This window comes from Mirounga angustirostris, unplaced genomic scaffold, assembly GCF_029215605.1.
Source record: "Mirounga angustirostris isolate CCGP_5_RB_7025 unplaced genomic scaffold, mMirAng1.0.hap1 SCAF_3, whole genome shotgun sequence".
Classification (NCBI taxonomy): domain Eukaryota; kingdom Metazoa; phylum Chordata; class Mammalia; order Carnivora; family Phocidae; genus Mirounga; species Mirounga angustirostris.
The window spans coordinates 104952035-104969069 of record NW_026991711.1 but is presented as its reverse complement, the minus strand read 5'-3'; positions in this window follow the sequence as shown (position 1 = coordinate 104969069).

Here is a 17035-nt window from a genome sequence, read left to right as displayed (position 1 = left end):
GCTGCCCTCATAGGATAAATTTAGAAGTGCTTTTTCTTCTATTTTTTGAAACCGCTTAAGAAGAATAGATATTAACTCATTAATATGTTTGGTTGAATTCATCTATAAATTCATCTGGTCCTGGACTTGTTTGTTGGCAGTTTTTTTTTCATTATTAATGGTTCAATTTCATTGCTAGTAATTGGTCTGTTCAGATTTTCTATTTTTCCTTATTCATTTTTGGGAGATTTATGTTTCTAGGAATTTATACATTTCTTCTAGGTTGTACAATCATTGGCATATATATTTTTGTAGTCTCTTAATAATCCTTTGTATTTCTGTGGTGTCATTTGTAACCTCTCTTTTATTTCTGATTTTATTTATTTGGGTTTTCTGTCTCTCTTTTGATTAGTCTAAGGTTTATAATTTTTATCTTTTCAAAGAACCTGCTTTTAGTTTCATTGATAATTTCTATTTTTTTATTTTTTATTTTTTTCTTCAAGTTTTAATTTAAATTCTAGCTGGTTAAAATACAGTGTAGTATTAGTTTCAGGTATAGAATTTAGTGATTCATCACTTACATACAACATCCTGTGCTCACCACTACTAGTGCCCTCCTTAACACATCACTCATTTAACCCACCCACCTCCCCTCCAGTAACCTTTAGTTTGCTCTCTATAGAGTCTGTCTTAAGGTTTGCCTCTCTTTCCCCCCATGTTCATCTGTTTTCTTAAATTCCACATATGAGTGAAATCATATGGTATTTGTCTTTCTCTGACTTACTTTACTTAGCATAATACTCTCTAGCTCCATCCACATCATTGCAAATGGCAAGATTTTATTTTTTATGGCTGAATAATATTCCATTACACACACACACATGCACATGCACACACACATACACATACATACACACACCATGTCTTTATCCATTTAGTTGATGAATATTTGGGCTCTATCCATAATTTAGCTATTGTTGTTAATGCTGCCAAAAACATTAGGGTGCTTGTATCTTTTTGATTCAGTATTTTTGTATTCTTTGGGTAAATACCTAGTAGTACAATTGCTGGACCATAGGGTAGTTCTTTTTTTAACTTTTTGAGGAACCTCTATACTATTTTCCAGAGTGGCATCAGTTTGCATTCCCACCAAAAGTGCAAGAGGGTTTCCCTTTCTCCACATCCTCGCCAACACCTGTTGTTTCCTGTATTGTTAATTTTAACTATTCTGCCCAGTGTGAGGTGGTATCTCATCGTAGTTTTGATTTGTATTCCTCTGATGATGAGTGATGCTGAACATCTTTTCATGTGTCTGTTTGCCATCTGGATGTCTTCTTTGGAAAAATGTTTATTCATGTCTTTTGCCCATTTTTTAACTGCATTATTTGTTTTTTGAGTGTTGAGTTTAATAAGTTCCTTATATAATTTGGATAATTACCCTTTATCAGAGATGTCATTTGCAAATATCTTCTTCAATTCTGAAGGTTGCTTTTTAGTTTTGTTGATTGTTTCCTTCGTCGTGCAGAAGCTTTTTATCTTGATGAAATCCCAGTAGTTTATTTTTGCTTTGGTTCCTTTGCCATAGGAGACATATCTAGTAAGAGGTTGCTGTGGCCAATGTTACAGAAATTACTGCCTGTGCTTTCCTCATGTGAGATGGTTTCCTGTTTCACATTTCATCCATTTTGAATTTATTTTTGTGTATAGTGTAAGAAAGTGGTCCACTTTCATTATTTTGCATATTGCTGGTCCAGTTTTCCCAACACCATTTATTGAAAATACTGTATTTTTTCCATTGGATAATCTTTCCTGCTTTGTCAAAGATTAGTTGACAATAGAGTTGTGCATTCATTTCTGGGTTTTCTCTTCTGTTCGATTAATCTGTGTCTGTTTTTGTGTCAGTTCTATATATTTTTTAATCACTACAGCTTTGTAATATAACTTGACTTCCTTAATTGTGATGCCTCCAGCTTTATTTTTCTTTTTCAAGTTTGCTTTGGCTATTCAGGGTCTATAGTGGCTCTGTACAAATTTTAGGATTGATTGTTCTAGCTCTGTGAAAAATGGTGGTGGTATTTTGATAGGGATTGCATTAAAATTTCAGTAGGATAGACATTTTAACAATTCCTTCCAATCCATGAGCATGGAATGTTTTTCCATTTCTTTGTGTCCTCTTCAATTTCTTTCATCATTGTTTTATAGTTTTCAATGTACAGATTTTTTACCTCTTTGGTTAGTTTATTCCTAGGTATCGTATGGTTTTGGGTACAATTGTAAATGGGATCAATTCTTGGATTCCACTTTCTGCTGCTTTATTATTGGTATATAGAAATGTGACCAGTTTCTCCACATCGATTTTGTATCTTGTGACTGTACTGAATTCATGTATCAGTTATAGCAATTTTTTGTGGGTTCTTTTGGGTTTTCTACATAGACTATCAGGTCATCTACAAATAATGAAAGTTTGATTATTTGCTGATTTGGATGCCTTTTATTTCTTTTAGTTGTCTGATGGTGAGGCTAGGTCTTCCAGTACTATGTTAAATAACAGTGGTGAGAGTGGATATCCCTGTCCTGTTCATGACCATAAAGGTAAAGCTCTTAGTTTTTCCCCATTGAGGATGATATAAGCTGTAGGTTTTTCATTTATGGGCTTTATTATGTTGAGGTATATTCCCTCTATCCCTACTTTGTTGGGGGTTTTTATCAAGAAAGAATGTTATACTTTGTCAAATGCTTTCTGTGCATCTTTTGAGAGGATCAGATGGCTCTTATCCTTTCTTTTATTAATGTGGTGTATCACAATGATTGATTTGCAAATATCGAACCACACTTGTAGCCCATGGAGAAATCCCACTTGATTGTGGTGAATAATCCTTTTAATGTACTGTTGGATTCAATCTGCTCGTATTTTGTTGAGATTTTTCATCCATGCTCTTCAAAGATACTGGCCTGTAGTTCTCTTTTTTGGTCAAATCTTTGTCTGGGTTTGGAAGCAGGGTAACTCCTCATAGAATGAGTTTAGAAATTTTACTTTCATTTCTATATTTTGGAATAGGTTGAGGATAGATATTGATTCTTCTTTAAATGTTTGGTAGAATTTCCCTGTGAAGCCATCTGGCCCTGGACTTTTGTTTGTTGGGAGATTTTTTATTACTGATTCAATTTCTTTGCTGGTTATTCATCTGTTTAAGTTTTCTATTCCTGTTTAAGTTTTGGTAGTTTATGTTTCTGGGAATTTATCCATTTCTTATAGGTTGTCCAGTTTGTTGGCATATAGTTTTTCATAATATTTTCTTATACTTGTTTGTATTTCTGTGGTGTTGGTTGTTATTTATCCTCTCCCATTTTGATTTTATTTATTTGGGTTCTTTCTCTTTTTGAAAAGAGAATATTGGGCTAAGGGTTTATTTTATTTTATTTCAGAGAACCATCTCCTAGTTTCATTGATCTATTGGGTTTTTTCATTTGTTCCTCTAGCATTTATTTCTGCTCTAATCTTTATTTCCCTTCTTCTGCTGGCTTTAGAACCTGTTTTTTTTTTTTTTTTTTTTTTTCCTAGCTCTTTTAGGTGTAAGGTTAGGTTGTTGGAGATTTATTGCTTCTTGAGGTAGGCCGATATTGCTATATATTTCCCTTATGACCACTTTTACTGCATCCCAAAGGTTTTGGATTGTCATGTTTCATATTCATGTGTTTCCATGTATTTTTTTTTTTAATTTCCTTGTTGACCCATTCATTCTTTAGTAGCATGTTCTTTAACTTTGTATTATTTGTGTATTTGTATTTGTGGTCTTTCCAATTTTTTTCTTAAGATTTTATTTATTTGAGAGAGAGCACACTAGAGAGAACCCAAGCGGGGAGCAGGGTGAGGGGAGGGAGAAGCAGGCTCCCTGCAGAGCAGGGGAGCCTGATGCAGGGCTCAATCCCAGGACCCTGAGATCATGACCTGAGCCAAAGGCAGAGGCTTAACTGACTGAGCCACCCAGGCGCCCCTCCAACTTTTTTTCTTGTGGTTGACTTCAAGTACCATAATGTGGTGGTCAGAAAATATATATGTTATGGTCCCAATCTTTTTATACTTGTTGAGACCTGATTTGTGACCTAGTATGTGATCTGTTCTGGAGAGTGTCCCATGTGCACTTCAAAAGAATGTACATTCTTCTGCTTTAGGGTGAAATGTTCTGAATATATTTAAGTCCACCTGGTACAATGGGTCATTCAAAGCCATTATTTCCTTTTTTATTTTCTGCTTAGATAATCTATCCATTGATATAAGTGGGTGTTAAAGACCTGTATTATTATTGTATTATCATTAAGTTTCTTTATGTTTGTTACTAATTGTTTTATAGGCTTGGGTGCTCCCAAGTTGGGGCATAAGTACTTACTTATGTTAGATCTTATTAGATAGTCCACTTTATTATGATGTAGTGCTCTTCTTCTTCTCTTGTTATAGACTTTGGTTTAAAATCTGGTTTGTCTCATGTAAGTATTGCTACTTCAGCTTTCCTTTGATGACCATTTGCCTGATAAATGTTTTTCCATTCCCTCACTTTCAAACTGCAGGAATCTTTAGGTCTAAAATGAGTCTCTTGTAGGCAGCATATAGATGGGTCTTTTTTTTTTTTTTTAATCCATTCTGACACCCTAGGTCTTAGTCCATTTACATTCATAGAAATTGTTATTAGTGGGTGCCTGGGTGGCTCAGTCGTTAAGCGTCTGCCTTCGGCTCAGGTCATGCTCCTAGGGTCCTGGGATCGAGCCCTGCATCGGGCTCCCTGCTCCGCGGGAAGCCTGCTTCTCCCTCTCCCTCTCCCCCTGCTTGTGTTCCCTCTCTCACTGTGTTTCTCTCTGTCAAATAAATAAATAAAATCTTAAAAAAAAAAATTGTTATTAGTAGTATTGTTACTATTGTTGTTGTTGTTATCATCATCATCATCATCATCATCCTCGTCATCATCCTAGGCTCCATGCTCAGTTTGGAGCCCAACGTGGGGCTTCAACTCATGACCCTGAGATCAAGAGTTGGACACTCAACCAATTGAGCCATCTGGGTGCCCCCAGAGTAATTACTGATAGAGATGTATTTAGTGCCATTTTATTACTTGTTGTTTCTGGAGATTTTCTCTATTCCATTCTAGTCTTTGTCACTTTTGGTCTTTCCTTCCCACTCAAAGTGTCCCCTTTAATTTTTTTTTTTTTTAAAGATTTTATTTATTTATTTGAGAGAGAGAGAATGAGAGAGAGCACATGAGAGGGGGGAGGGTCAGAGGGAGAAGCAGGCTCCCCGCCAAGCAGGGAGCCCGATGCAGGACTCGATCCAGGCACTCCAGGATCATGACCTGAGCCGAAGGCAGTCGCTTAACCAACTGAGCCACCCAGGTGCCCCCCTTTAATTTTTCTTGACCAGCTTAGTGGTAACGAACTCTTTTAGTTTTGTTTGTCTGGGAAACTCTTTTATTCTCCTATTCTGAATGATGGCCTTGCTGGATAAAGTATTCTTGGCTAAAAATTTTTCCCATTTAGCACACTGAATATATCATGCCACCCTCTTGTGGTTTGCCAAGCTTCTGTGGAGAGATCTGCTCCTAGCCTTATGGGTCTTCCCTTGTAAGTTAGGGACTTCTTTTGTGTTGCTGCTTTAAGGATTTTTTTCTTTATCACTAAATTTTGCAAACTTAACTACAATAGGTTTTAATGTTAGCCTGCTTTTTTTTTTTTTTTTTTTTTTTTGATGGGAGTTCTCTGTGCCTCCTGGATTTGGATGTCTGTTTCCTTCCCCAGATTAGGGAAGTTTTTAGCTATAATTTCCTCTAGTAAACCTTCTCCCCCCCCCCCTTTCTCTCTCTTCTTCTGGGAATCTTACGATATAAAAGTTATTACCTTTGATAGATTCACTGAGTTCCTTAATTCTACTCTCCTGATGCAAAATTTTTCTTTCTTTTGTTCATCTTCATTATTTCCATAATTCTTTCTACATCACTTATTAATTCCCCTGCTTCTTCCATGGTTGGGGGTCATTATACACAGTCAGTTTTGAATCTCAATTATTTCATTTTTCATTTTGGCCTGATTGTTTTTTAGCTCTTTTATCTCCCTGGTAAAGATCTCCCTGATGTCTTCCATGCTGTTCTCAAGCCCAGCCAGTATTCTTATGATTGTTGCTTTAAATTCTGACTCCAGCATATTATTTATATCTGTTTCAATAGATGCCTGGTTCTGACCTTTTCTTCTTCTCTCTTTTGGGATGAATTCCTCCATCTTGGCATTTTGTCTAGGTCTCTGTCTTCTGTGTGTTAGAAAAGCCTGTTACGTTTTCTGTTCCTGAGAGTAATGGCTTTATGAAGAAGAGGCCGTATAATGTCTAGGGCCTGGAGCTTCAGGAAGCATCTCTAGTGTGTGCTTTGTGCACTCCACTGCTGTGTTTTGGCTGCTCTATCCCTCATGTCAGTTGTCTGAAGAGGCTCTCCTTGCCTGTAGTTGGGAGTGTTTGGACCTTGGCCACAGTGTGGCAAGTTTCAACTAATTGTGCTCTGGCCTGCTTGTTAAGAGACCTGAGACTAGAACTGAAGCTTTACAGAACTCTGGTCAGTAGATGTGGTGCATGCAGGGGCTCATGCTGGTCTCCTGGAAAAGGACCCTGCTGCACTAGTCTTTAGACACACTTGCCTGAGAAGGTGCAGAGGGGTGGAACTTGGCTTATACAGGTTAGGCAGCCAGTGTTGGTGCTGTGCTGTTTACTGAAGTTGGTTTATGCTGCGTGGCATGGAGGAAATGGCACCAGCCATCTTCTTTGTCCCCATAGAGGGGAGTCTGTGCTTGCTTCTCTCAGGGAAGCATTTTCAGAGAAGTGAATAATTTCCCCTCATGTGCTCCAGGCATTTTTCAGATCACTGTTTTCACATTATCTGTCTCTGGGTCACTTGCCTGCTTGAAGCAGTTCAGCGCACCTTGGGCTTTATCCCAGCCTTGCTTGCTGATTTAAATTCCAAACTTCAGGGACCTGGTGTGGCAGGGACCTGTGCTGGTTCTCTGGCAAAGTGTCCTGCTGTACTGGGAGTGATGCAGATTTGGCCCAGAAGGGCAATCTCACCAGAGTGCAGGGGCATGGGGTTTAGAGCAAAGCAGGCTAAGCAGCCAGAGTCCAGGTTAGCCACGCTCAGCAGGTGTCTCTGCACCTATGCTGAGGGGCAGGGGAGGGAAATGGCACCCACTGGTTCTTTTATCCTCAGAAAGGCAATGCTACATCTCACAGATGCTCTCCAAAAAATACCAACAGTTTCTTCCCATGTGCCTTAGGCAATCCTCAGGTCGTACAGTCTCTCCCCTGGGATTGCTTCCCTGCCCCTCTCCAGAAGTTGGGCAGCATCCTCAGGTCTCTATCTCATCCAAGCACAGGCACCTCTAAAACTTCAGTCTTTGAGCCTTGCTGGTTGCAAAATCTCATGAAAATCAGCCTCTCTTTTCCCAGCCAATGGCTTTGGGCAAATGTTCTCCCTGTATGCATCCTTGTGTACTCCACTCTCTCTTGTCTTTCTTTGTGACCAGGACTCCCTCCCCTCTGCAGTACCCATGATCTGTTTCTCCCCTGAACCATGTCTCTGCACTTCCTACCATTCTCAATGCAGTCTCTTTTCTCCCTGTAGTTGTGCAGTTTGTTCTATCAGTCCTGAGGTCAATTTCTTGGGTGTTCAGAATGATTTGATAGTTATCTAGCTGTGTTTGAGGGATGAGGCAAGCTTAGGATCCTCCTACTACACTGCCATCTTCAGCTCCCCCCTACAAACACTTATCTATTTTTTTAAATCTATATCTTTCATTTATCTCTGCTCTGATATTATTATTTTCTTCCTTTAATAACTTTGGGTGTTGTTTGTTCTTCTTTTTCTACTTCCTTTAAGGTTAGATGACTTATTTGAGGTTTCTCTTCTTTTTGAGGTAGGCCTGTATCACTATAAATTTCCCTCTTAGAACTGCTTTTGCTCTGTGCCATTTTGAACCATAGTGTTTCCATTTTCATTTGTCTCCATGTATTTTTTTTTAATTTCCTTTTAGATTTCTTCACTGATACATTTGTCATTTAGTAGCATGTTATTTAGCCTTCACTTGTATTTGTATTTCTTCTGGTTCTTATAATTGATTGCTTTAGTTTCATGCTGTTGTGGTCAGAAAAGATGTTGATACGATTTCAGTTTTCTCAAATTTATTAAGACTTGTTTGGTGGCCTAACATGATTTACACTGGATAATGTTCCATGTGCAATTGAGAACAATGTGTATTCTGCAACTTTTGAAAGGAATATTCCATATACACATGTTAAGTCCAACTGGTCTAATGTGTTATTCAAAGTCACTGTTTTCTTGTTGATTTTCTTTCTCAATGACGTATCCATTGATGTAAGTGAGATGTTAAAGTCCCCCACTATATCCATATTACTGCCAATTTCATTTTTATATCTGTTGATATTTGCTTTATATATTTAGGTGCTCAAATGTTGGATACAAAGATAATTACAATCATATCTTTTTTTAATTGATCCCCTCATCATTATGATGAATGCTCATATTTGTCTCTTGTTACAGTCTTCGTTTTATCTTTTATTTATTCATTTTTAAAATCAAGGTATAATTGACATATAACATTGTGTTAGTTTTAGGTAGTATAACAATTACCTGGTATATGTATTATTACAGAATGAGTACCACGGTAAGCTTAGTTAACAACCACTATCACACAGTTACATCTTTTGTTTTCTTGTGATGAGAATTCAAGATCTACTCTCAGTAACTTTCAAATATGTAAAACACTATTTTTAACTACAGTCACTATGCTATACAGTGAGATGTTTTTTGTAAAAAAGTGACTTGGGAGAGGGGCACCACTGCATTTAGTGGGTAGGGCCAGGGATGCTAAACATCCTGCAAGGAGTCCCACTACTCCATAATACAGCATGGTTCTACATTGCAAATGATTGCTGCAACCAAATGCTAGGGATACTGGTGCAATTTTCACAAACACCAACCTCATTCCACTTCAGTATGTGTGTGTGTGTGTGTGTATAATTTTTTTTTTTAAAGTATAGTTGACACACAATGTTACATTAGTTTGAGGCATACAACATAATGATTTGACAAGTCTATATGTTATGCTATGCTCACCACAACTATATCTACCCTATGCTACATCTCTCATCCCTTATTCATTCCTTAACTGAAAGCCTATATCTACCACTCCCCTTCACCACTTTTTACTCATCCCCTCACTCCCCTTCTTTCCCCTCCATCACCCACTAGTTTGTTCTGTTTTCCCTTCTGGCACTCACTAGTTTGTTCTCTGTTTTTATAGAGTCTGGATTTTGTTTGTTTGTTCTTTACATTATACATGAGTGAAATCATATAGTATTTGTCTTTCTGTGACTTATTTTACTTAAAATTATACCCTCCAGGTCTACCCAAATTGTTGGAAATGGCAAGATTTCATTCTTTTTTATGGCTGAGTAACATTCCATTTATATATGTACCATGTCTTATTTATCCGTTCATCTGTAGATGGACACTTGGGTTGCTTTCATATCTTGGCTGTTGTAAATAATGCTGCAACAAACGGGTGCATGTATCTTTTTGAATTAGTATTTTTGTTTTCTTTGGATAAATACCCAGTAGTGGAATTTATGAATCATACGGTATTTCTATTTTTTTTTTTTTAAAGGAACCTCATATTGTTTTAAAGGCTGCACCAATTTACATATTCATCAATTCACAAAAGTTCCTTTTCCTCCACATCCTTGCCATTATTATTTCTTATTTTTTTGATTCTAGCCATTATGACAGGAGATACCTTATTATAGTTTTGATCTGCATTTCCCTGATAATTAGTGATGTTGAGTATCTTTTCATATGTCTGTTTACCATCTGTTTGTCCTCTTGGAAAAAAAAATGTCTATTCAGGTCCTCTGCCCATTTTTAATTGGATTATTATTTGTGTGTGTGTGTGATGTAAATTCTTTATTTTTTTTTTAGATATTAACCCCTTACCAGATATCTTACTTGCAAATATCTTCTCCCATCCAGCAGGTTGCGTTTGTTTTGTTGATGGTTTCCATTACTGTGCAAAACCTTTTTGTGGTTACTGGTCTCAATGTAGGTCTTTAATCTCTTTTGAGTTTATTTTTGTGTATGGTGTAAGAAAGTGTTACACTTCATTCTTTTGCATGTATCCATCCACTTTTCCCAGTGTCATTTGTGGAGATTCTTTTTCCCATTGTTTATCCTTGCTGCCTTTCTTGTACATTAATTGACCATATAGGCATGGATTTATTTCTGGGTTCTCTATTCTGTTCCACTGGCCTATGTGCCTATTTTTGGGCCAGTACCCTAATGTTTTGGTTACTACAGCTTTTTGTAGTATATCTCGAAATCTGGGGTTGTGATACTCTAGCTTTGTTCTGTCTCAAGGTTGCTTGGTTATTAGGCATGTTTTGTGGTTCCATACAAATTTTAGGATTTCTTATTCTAGTTCTGTGAAAAATGCCATTGATATTTTGATAAGGGTTTCCTTGACTCTGTAGATTGCTTTGGGTAGTTTGGACATTTTAATAATATTAATTTTTCCAATCTATAAGCATGGAATATTTCTCAGTCTTTTTGTATGTCATTTTCAATTATTTTCTTCAATATTTTATAGTTTTTAAATTATAGGCCATTGACCTTCTTGGTTAGGTTTATTTCTAGGTATTATTTTTGATGCAATTGTAAATGGGATTGTTTTCTTAATTTTTCCTTCTTCATTATGAATATATAGAAGTGCAACAAATTTTGGTGTATTAATTTTATATCCTTTAACTTTACTGAATTTATTTCTTCTAAGTTTTTTGTAAAGTTTTTTGTATTTTCTGTGAATAATATCATTTATTCTGAAGGTAGTGACAGTTAAACTTCTTCCTTACCAATACGGATCCCTTTTATTTCCTTGCCTGATTGTTGTGGCTAGGACTTTAGTACTATGTTGAATAATAATGGCAAGAGGGGACATTCTTGTGTTGTTTCTGATCTTAAAGGAAGAGCTCTCAGATTTTTATCATCGAGTATGGTGTTAGCTGTGAAAGGTTATTATATATGGCCTTATTTTGTTTAGGTGTGTTCCTTCTAAACCCACTTTGTTGAGAATTTTTATTGTAAATTGATACTGAATTTTGTCAGATGCTTCTTCTGTGTTTATTGAAATGATCATATGATTTATATCATTCCTTTTGTTGATGTGGTGTATTACTTGACTGATTTGGGAATATTGAACCATTCTTGCATCCCCAAAATAAATCCCACTTGATCATGGTGAATGATCTTTTTAATGTATTGTTGAATGCACTTCTCTTGTATTTTGTTGAGAATTTTTGCATCTATGTTCATTAGGGATATTAGGCTATAGTTTTCTTTTGCAGTGTCTTTGTCTGGTTTTGGTATCAGGGTAATGCTGGCCTCACAGAGTGTATTTGGAAGTTTTCTTTCCTCTTCTATTTTGTGGAATAGTTTGAGAATAGGTAGTAGATCTTTTTAAATGTTTCGTAGAATTTACCTGTGAGTCCATCTGGTCCTAAACTGTTTGTTGGGATTTTTTTTGATTACTGATTCCATTTTGATACTAGTAATTGGTTTATTCAAATTTTCTCCTCCTTTCTGATTCAGTTTTTAGAATATTGTGTGTTTCTAGCAATTGATCCATTTCTTTTTTTTCTTTTTTTTTTTTTTTTAAGATTTTATTTACTTATTTGTCAGAGAAACAGAGAGCACAAGCAGGTGGAGCGACAGGCAGAGGGAGAAGCAGTCTCCCCACTGAGCAGGGAGCCCCATGTAGGACTCTATCCCAAGACCCTGGGATCATGACCTGAGCTGAAGGCAATCTGCCTTAACCACTGAGCCACACAGGCATCCCGGAAATGATCCATTTCCTGTAGGGTGTCCAGTTTGTTGGCATGTAATTTTCATAGTATTCTTTTATAATCTTTGTATTTCTGTGGTGGTGTCCTATTTCATCTCTTTTTTGTGTCCTCTGTCTTTTTTGGTCTGGTCAGGTTTATTATCTTTTCAAAGAACCAACTTCTAGTTTTATGATTTTTCTTTTTTTATTTCATTTATTTCTGATAAATTATTATCAGATTATTCTGATCTTTATTATTTTCTTCCTTCTAGTGATTCTGAGTGAAGTTTGTTCTTTTTCTACGCCCTTCATTATAAGGTTAGCTGGTTTATTTGAGCTTGTTTTTATTTCTTTTTTTTTTTTTTTTAAAGATTTTATTTATTTATTTGAGAGAGAGTGAGAGAGAGAGAGCCCAAGAGCGGGTAGGGTCAGAGGGAGAAACAGACTCCCGGCTGAGCAGGGAGCCCGATGTGGGACTTGATCCCAGGACTCTGGGATCATGACCTGAGCCAAAGGCATGACCTTAACCAACTGAGCCACCCAGGTACCCTTGTTTTTATTTCTTGAGGTAGGCATGTATCACTAAATATTTTCCTCTTAGTATTGCTTTCAGTGTGTCCAAAAGATTTAGAACCATTGTCTTCTCATTTTCATTTGTCCCCATGTATATTTTCATTTCCTCTCTGATTTTTCCTATTGACCCATTGGTTGTTTAGTAGTATATTGTTTGCTTACATGGGTTTGTGTGTTTTTGAGGGCTTTTTTTAATTGTAATTGATTTCTAGTTTTATATTATTATGGTTAGAAAAGATGTATGACATTATTTCAATCTTAAATTTATTGAGACTTGTTTTATGGTTGAACATGTGATCTATCTTGGAGAATGTTCCAAGTATCCTTGAAAACAATGTGTATTCTGTGGTTTTGGGTGGAATGTTCTATATACATCTTTTAAGTTCATCTGGTTGACTGTATCATTCAAAACCAGTATTTCCTTATTGATTTTCTGTCTAGATGATCTATTCATTTATGTAAATGGGATGCATTGTATTATTCTTAATTTCTCCTTTTGTCTGTTAATGTTTTATGTATTTAAGTGTTCAAATGTTCAGTGCATGGGTATTCACAATTGTTATATCCTCTTGTTGGATTGATTCCTTTATCATGATATAATGCCCATTTTTATCTCTTATTGAAGTCTTTGTTATAAAGTCCATTTTCTGATATTAAGTACTGCTATTCTGGGTTGTTTTGGTTTCTTTGCTTCCATTTGCATGGGATATCTTTTTTCCTCCTTTTACTTCAATCCATATGTGTTAGGTCTTAAGTGAGTCTCTTTGAGGTAGCATATAAATGGATCTTGTTTTCATTGTCGTTTAATCCTTTTTACACCCTGTGTCTTCTTAATGGAGCATTTAGACTATTTACATTTAAAGTAGTTATTGATAAATATATTCTTATTGCCATTTAATTAATTGTTTTCTGGTTGTTTTTGTAGTTCCTCTCTGCTTTCTTCTTCTCTTTCCTTGTGGTTGATGACTTTCTGTAGTGTTATGCTTGGCTTCCCTTTATTTTTTTGTGCATCTGTAATAGGTTTTGGATTTGTGGTTACCATATATATTAGTCTATTAACAACCCAAGTATATATTAGTTTATTTAAGTTGGTGGTCACTTAAATTCAAACACATTCTAAAATGACTTTTTTTTATTCCCCCTCTACATTTTATGTAAATTTTGTCATATTTTACATCTTTTGGTTTATGATTTTATTCTAAATATTCCTTCTCTTTTTCCACTTAAAGCAATCCTATTAGCAGTTATTGTAAGGCTCAATTAGTGATTGACTCCTTTATCTATTGTTTATCTGGGAAACTATTTTTCTCTCTTTAAAGCTCAGTTAGGCAAGAGTTGTAGATTTTTTCCTTTCAGTACTGTGAATATATCATGCTACCCGTTCTGTTCTGCAAAGGAAAAAACAGCTGATAGTGTCATGGGGATTTTCTTGTATATAACTTTTTGCTTCACCCTTGCTACCTTTAAAATTCTGTTTATCTTTAATCTTCGACATTTTAATTGTGTGTCTTGGTGTGGACCTCCTTGGGTTCATCTTGTTTGGAACTCTTTGTGAATCTTGAAACTGGATGTCTGTTTCCTTCCCCAGCTTACAGAAAACTTCAGATTTTGTTTCTTTAAATTAATTTTCTTCCCCCTTCTTTCTCTTTTCTCTTTCTGGGACCCTGTAATGTGAGTGATTTTTGTTTGATGTTGTCAGAAAGATTCCTTAACCTACCCTAATTTTTTAAAGTGTTTTTCCTTCTTGTTACTCAGCTTTGTTACTTTTCATTACCCTGTTATTCAGATTGCCCATCCATCCTTCTGCATTCTCTAATCTTCTGTTGTTTCCTTGTAGTGTATTTTAATTTCAGTTACTGTATTCTTCAACTCTGATTGGTGTTTTTATATATATATTTTTTCTCTCTCTCTGTTGAAGTTCTGAGTTCTGCCACTCTTCTCTCCAGTGTGGTAAGCATCTTTATGATCATTACCTTAAATTTTTTATCAGACATGTTGCTTATGTCTGTGTCATTTTTTTTTCCCTGAGGTTTTTCATTTGGAGCATATTCCTTTGTCTCCTCATTTTGCTTGACTTTTTTTCTTTGCTTCTGTGAATTAGGCAGAATAATTATTTCCTCTAAACTTGAAGGAATGGTCCTGCATGTGGTCATCTCCTGTATAAATTGTGTGTGTTGTGTCTTTGGTAATTGTTATGGGTTAAGGTTTCTGGGGCACTCCATGCTAGGACTGCCCTTGATGGCTGAACAGAACTGAGGTGGATGTGGATCAGCGTGGTCCTAGGGTTCTCTGTGCAGAGGGAACCTTGGCAGAGATGTAGTTAAGGTAGGGCATGGGCTGGGGTGTTAGCAGTGCTCCATGCAGGGAATGCCCTGGCAGGATAGCTGTAGATGAAGTGGGTAAATGCCAGGGTGTCCTGCTACTATCTTCACTGAGGGAGTGAAGCTCAGAGAGGGAGTGAAGCTGAGAGAGTGCAAGCTGCTGTGTTTTTGCACAGAGCACCTTGGAGAGGCATCTGTGAAGTATGAGTTGGGAGTTACCAGAGAGCTCTGCACGAGGGGTGCTCTAGCAAGCTGTCTGGAGCCTAAGTGGTGAGGGCCTGGAGCGTTCTGGGTGCTTTGTGTCTGTGTCACTCGGCACTACAGCTGGAGTTGTAGTTAGTGCTGACTCTGGTGTCTCAGTGTGCATTGCACTGGGGCCACCTCGGTGGGATAGCTGGGGCTGATGTTGGCTGGAGGCCCAGGGTTTGCTGAGATGGTAAGCCAGCTAGTGTCCCTGGATCCCATTTCTGTCCATGCTACCAAGTTGAAGGGAAACATAAACTATGATGGCAGACAGCTTCTCAGTCCTGGAGAGAATTCCAGTAGCTCCCTTACCATTTTGCTGGTTTCTTTTTTCTTTCCTTCCCTGCCCTTTCCATTCCCTTTCCATTCCCTTTCCATTCCCTTTCCATTCCCTTTCCATTCCTCTTTCCATTCCTCTTTCGTCTTTCCTTTCCTCTCCCCCTCCCTTTTTTTTCTCTTTTTCTTTTTTTGGCCAGTTTCCTTTTCCTTTCCTTTCCCTTCCCTTTCCTCTTTCCTCCTCTTTCCTTTCCTCTTTCCCTTTCTTTTCTCTTTTTTTCTCTTTTCTTTTTCTTTTTTGGCCAGTTTCTTTATATTCCTGTAGAGCACTCTCTTGCTCTCACTTGTTCTCTCTTAAAATGCACTCTCTCTCTCTCTCTGTCTTTTGAACATAGTTGACACATAGTGTTATATTAGTTTTAGGTATACAACTTTGTGATTTGATAAGTTTATACATTATACTATGTTCACCACAAGTGTAGCTATCTGTCCTATTACATTGCTATTACAGTATCATTGACTGTATTCCTTATGCTCTGCCTTTTATTCCTGTGACTTACTCATTCCATAACTAGAAATATCTCCCACTCCTCCCAACCCAATTTGCCCAACCCAGTCAGTTTGTTTTCTGTATTTATAAGTTTGTTCTGCTTTCTGTTTGTTTGTTTGTTTGTTTTGAATACTCTTATGAGTGGAATCATATGGTACTTGTTTTTCTCAGTCTTATTTATTTCACTTAGCATAATACCCTCTGGGTCCATCCATGTTATCTCATATGGGGCAATCTCCTTTTTGTAAATAGATGCTTAATATTCTATTGTATGTATATGTGTGTATATGTATATCCATACATGTACACATCATATTTTTCCTTATCCATTCACCTATAGATGGACACTTAGGTTACTTCCATATCTTGGCTATTGTAAATAATGCTGAAATAAACATAGAGGTGTGTATATCTTTTAGAAATGATGTTTTCATTTTCCTTGGGTAATACCCAATACTGGAATTATTATCATATATCTATTTATAATTGTTTGAGGTACCTCCATACTGTTTCCCACAGTGGCTATACAAGTTTACATTCCCATTGACAGCACACAAGGGTTCCTTTTCCTCCACATCCTCGTCAACGCTTGTTATTTTTGTCATTTTAATTATAGCTATTCTATCTGGTATAAGGTAATGTCTCATGGTTTTGATTTGCATTTCCCTGATGATTAGTAATGTTGAACATCTTTACTTGTGTCTGTTAGTTATCTGTATGTCTTCTTTGGAGAAATGTCTGTTCATGTCTTCTCATTTTTAAATTGGATTATTTGTGGGGGTTTTTTGGTGTTGAGTTGTATAAATTCTTTATATATTTTGGATATTAATCCCTTATCAGATATATTTTTTGCAAATATCTTTTCCCATTCTCCTAGGCTGACTTTTTGTTTTGTCAATGGTTCCCTTTGCTGTGCAAATGTGTGCATTTTGTTCTGTTTCATTTTGTGTTTTGTTTTTTGCTGTCTCAATAGCTTATTTTGGCTTTTGTTTCCCAGGCCTTGGAAGACATATCTAGAAAAATGTTGCTACAGCCAATGTCAGAGAAATTACTGCCTATACTCTCTTATAAGATTTTTTAATGGTTTTAGGTCTCACCTTTAGGTCTTTAATCCATTTTGAGTTCATTTTTGTGTATGGTGTTAGAAAGTTGTCTAGTTTCATTCTTTTATATGTAACTG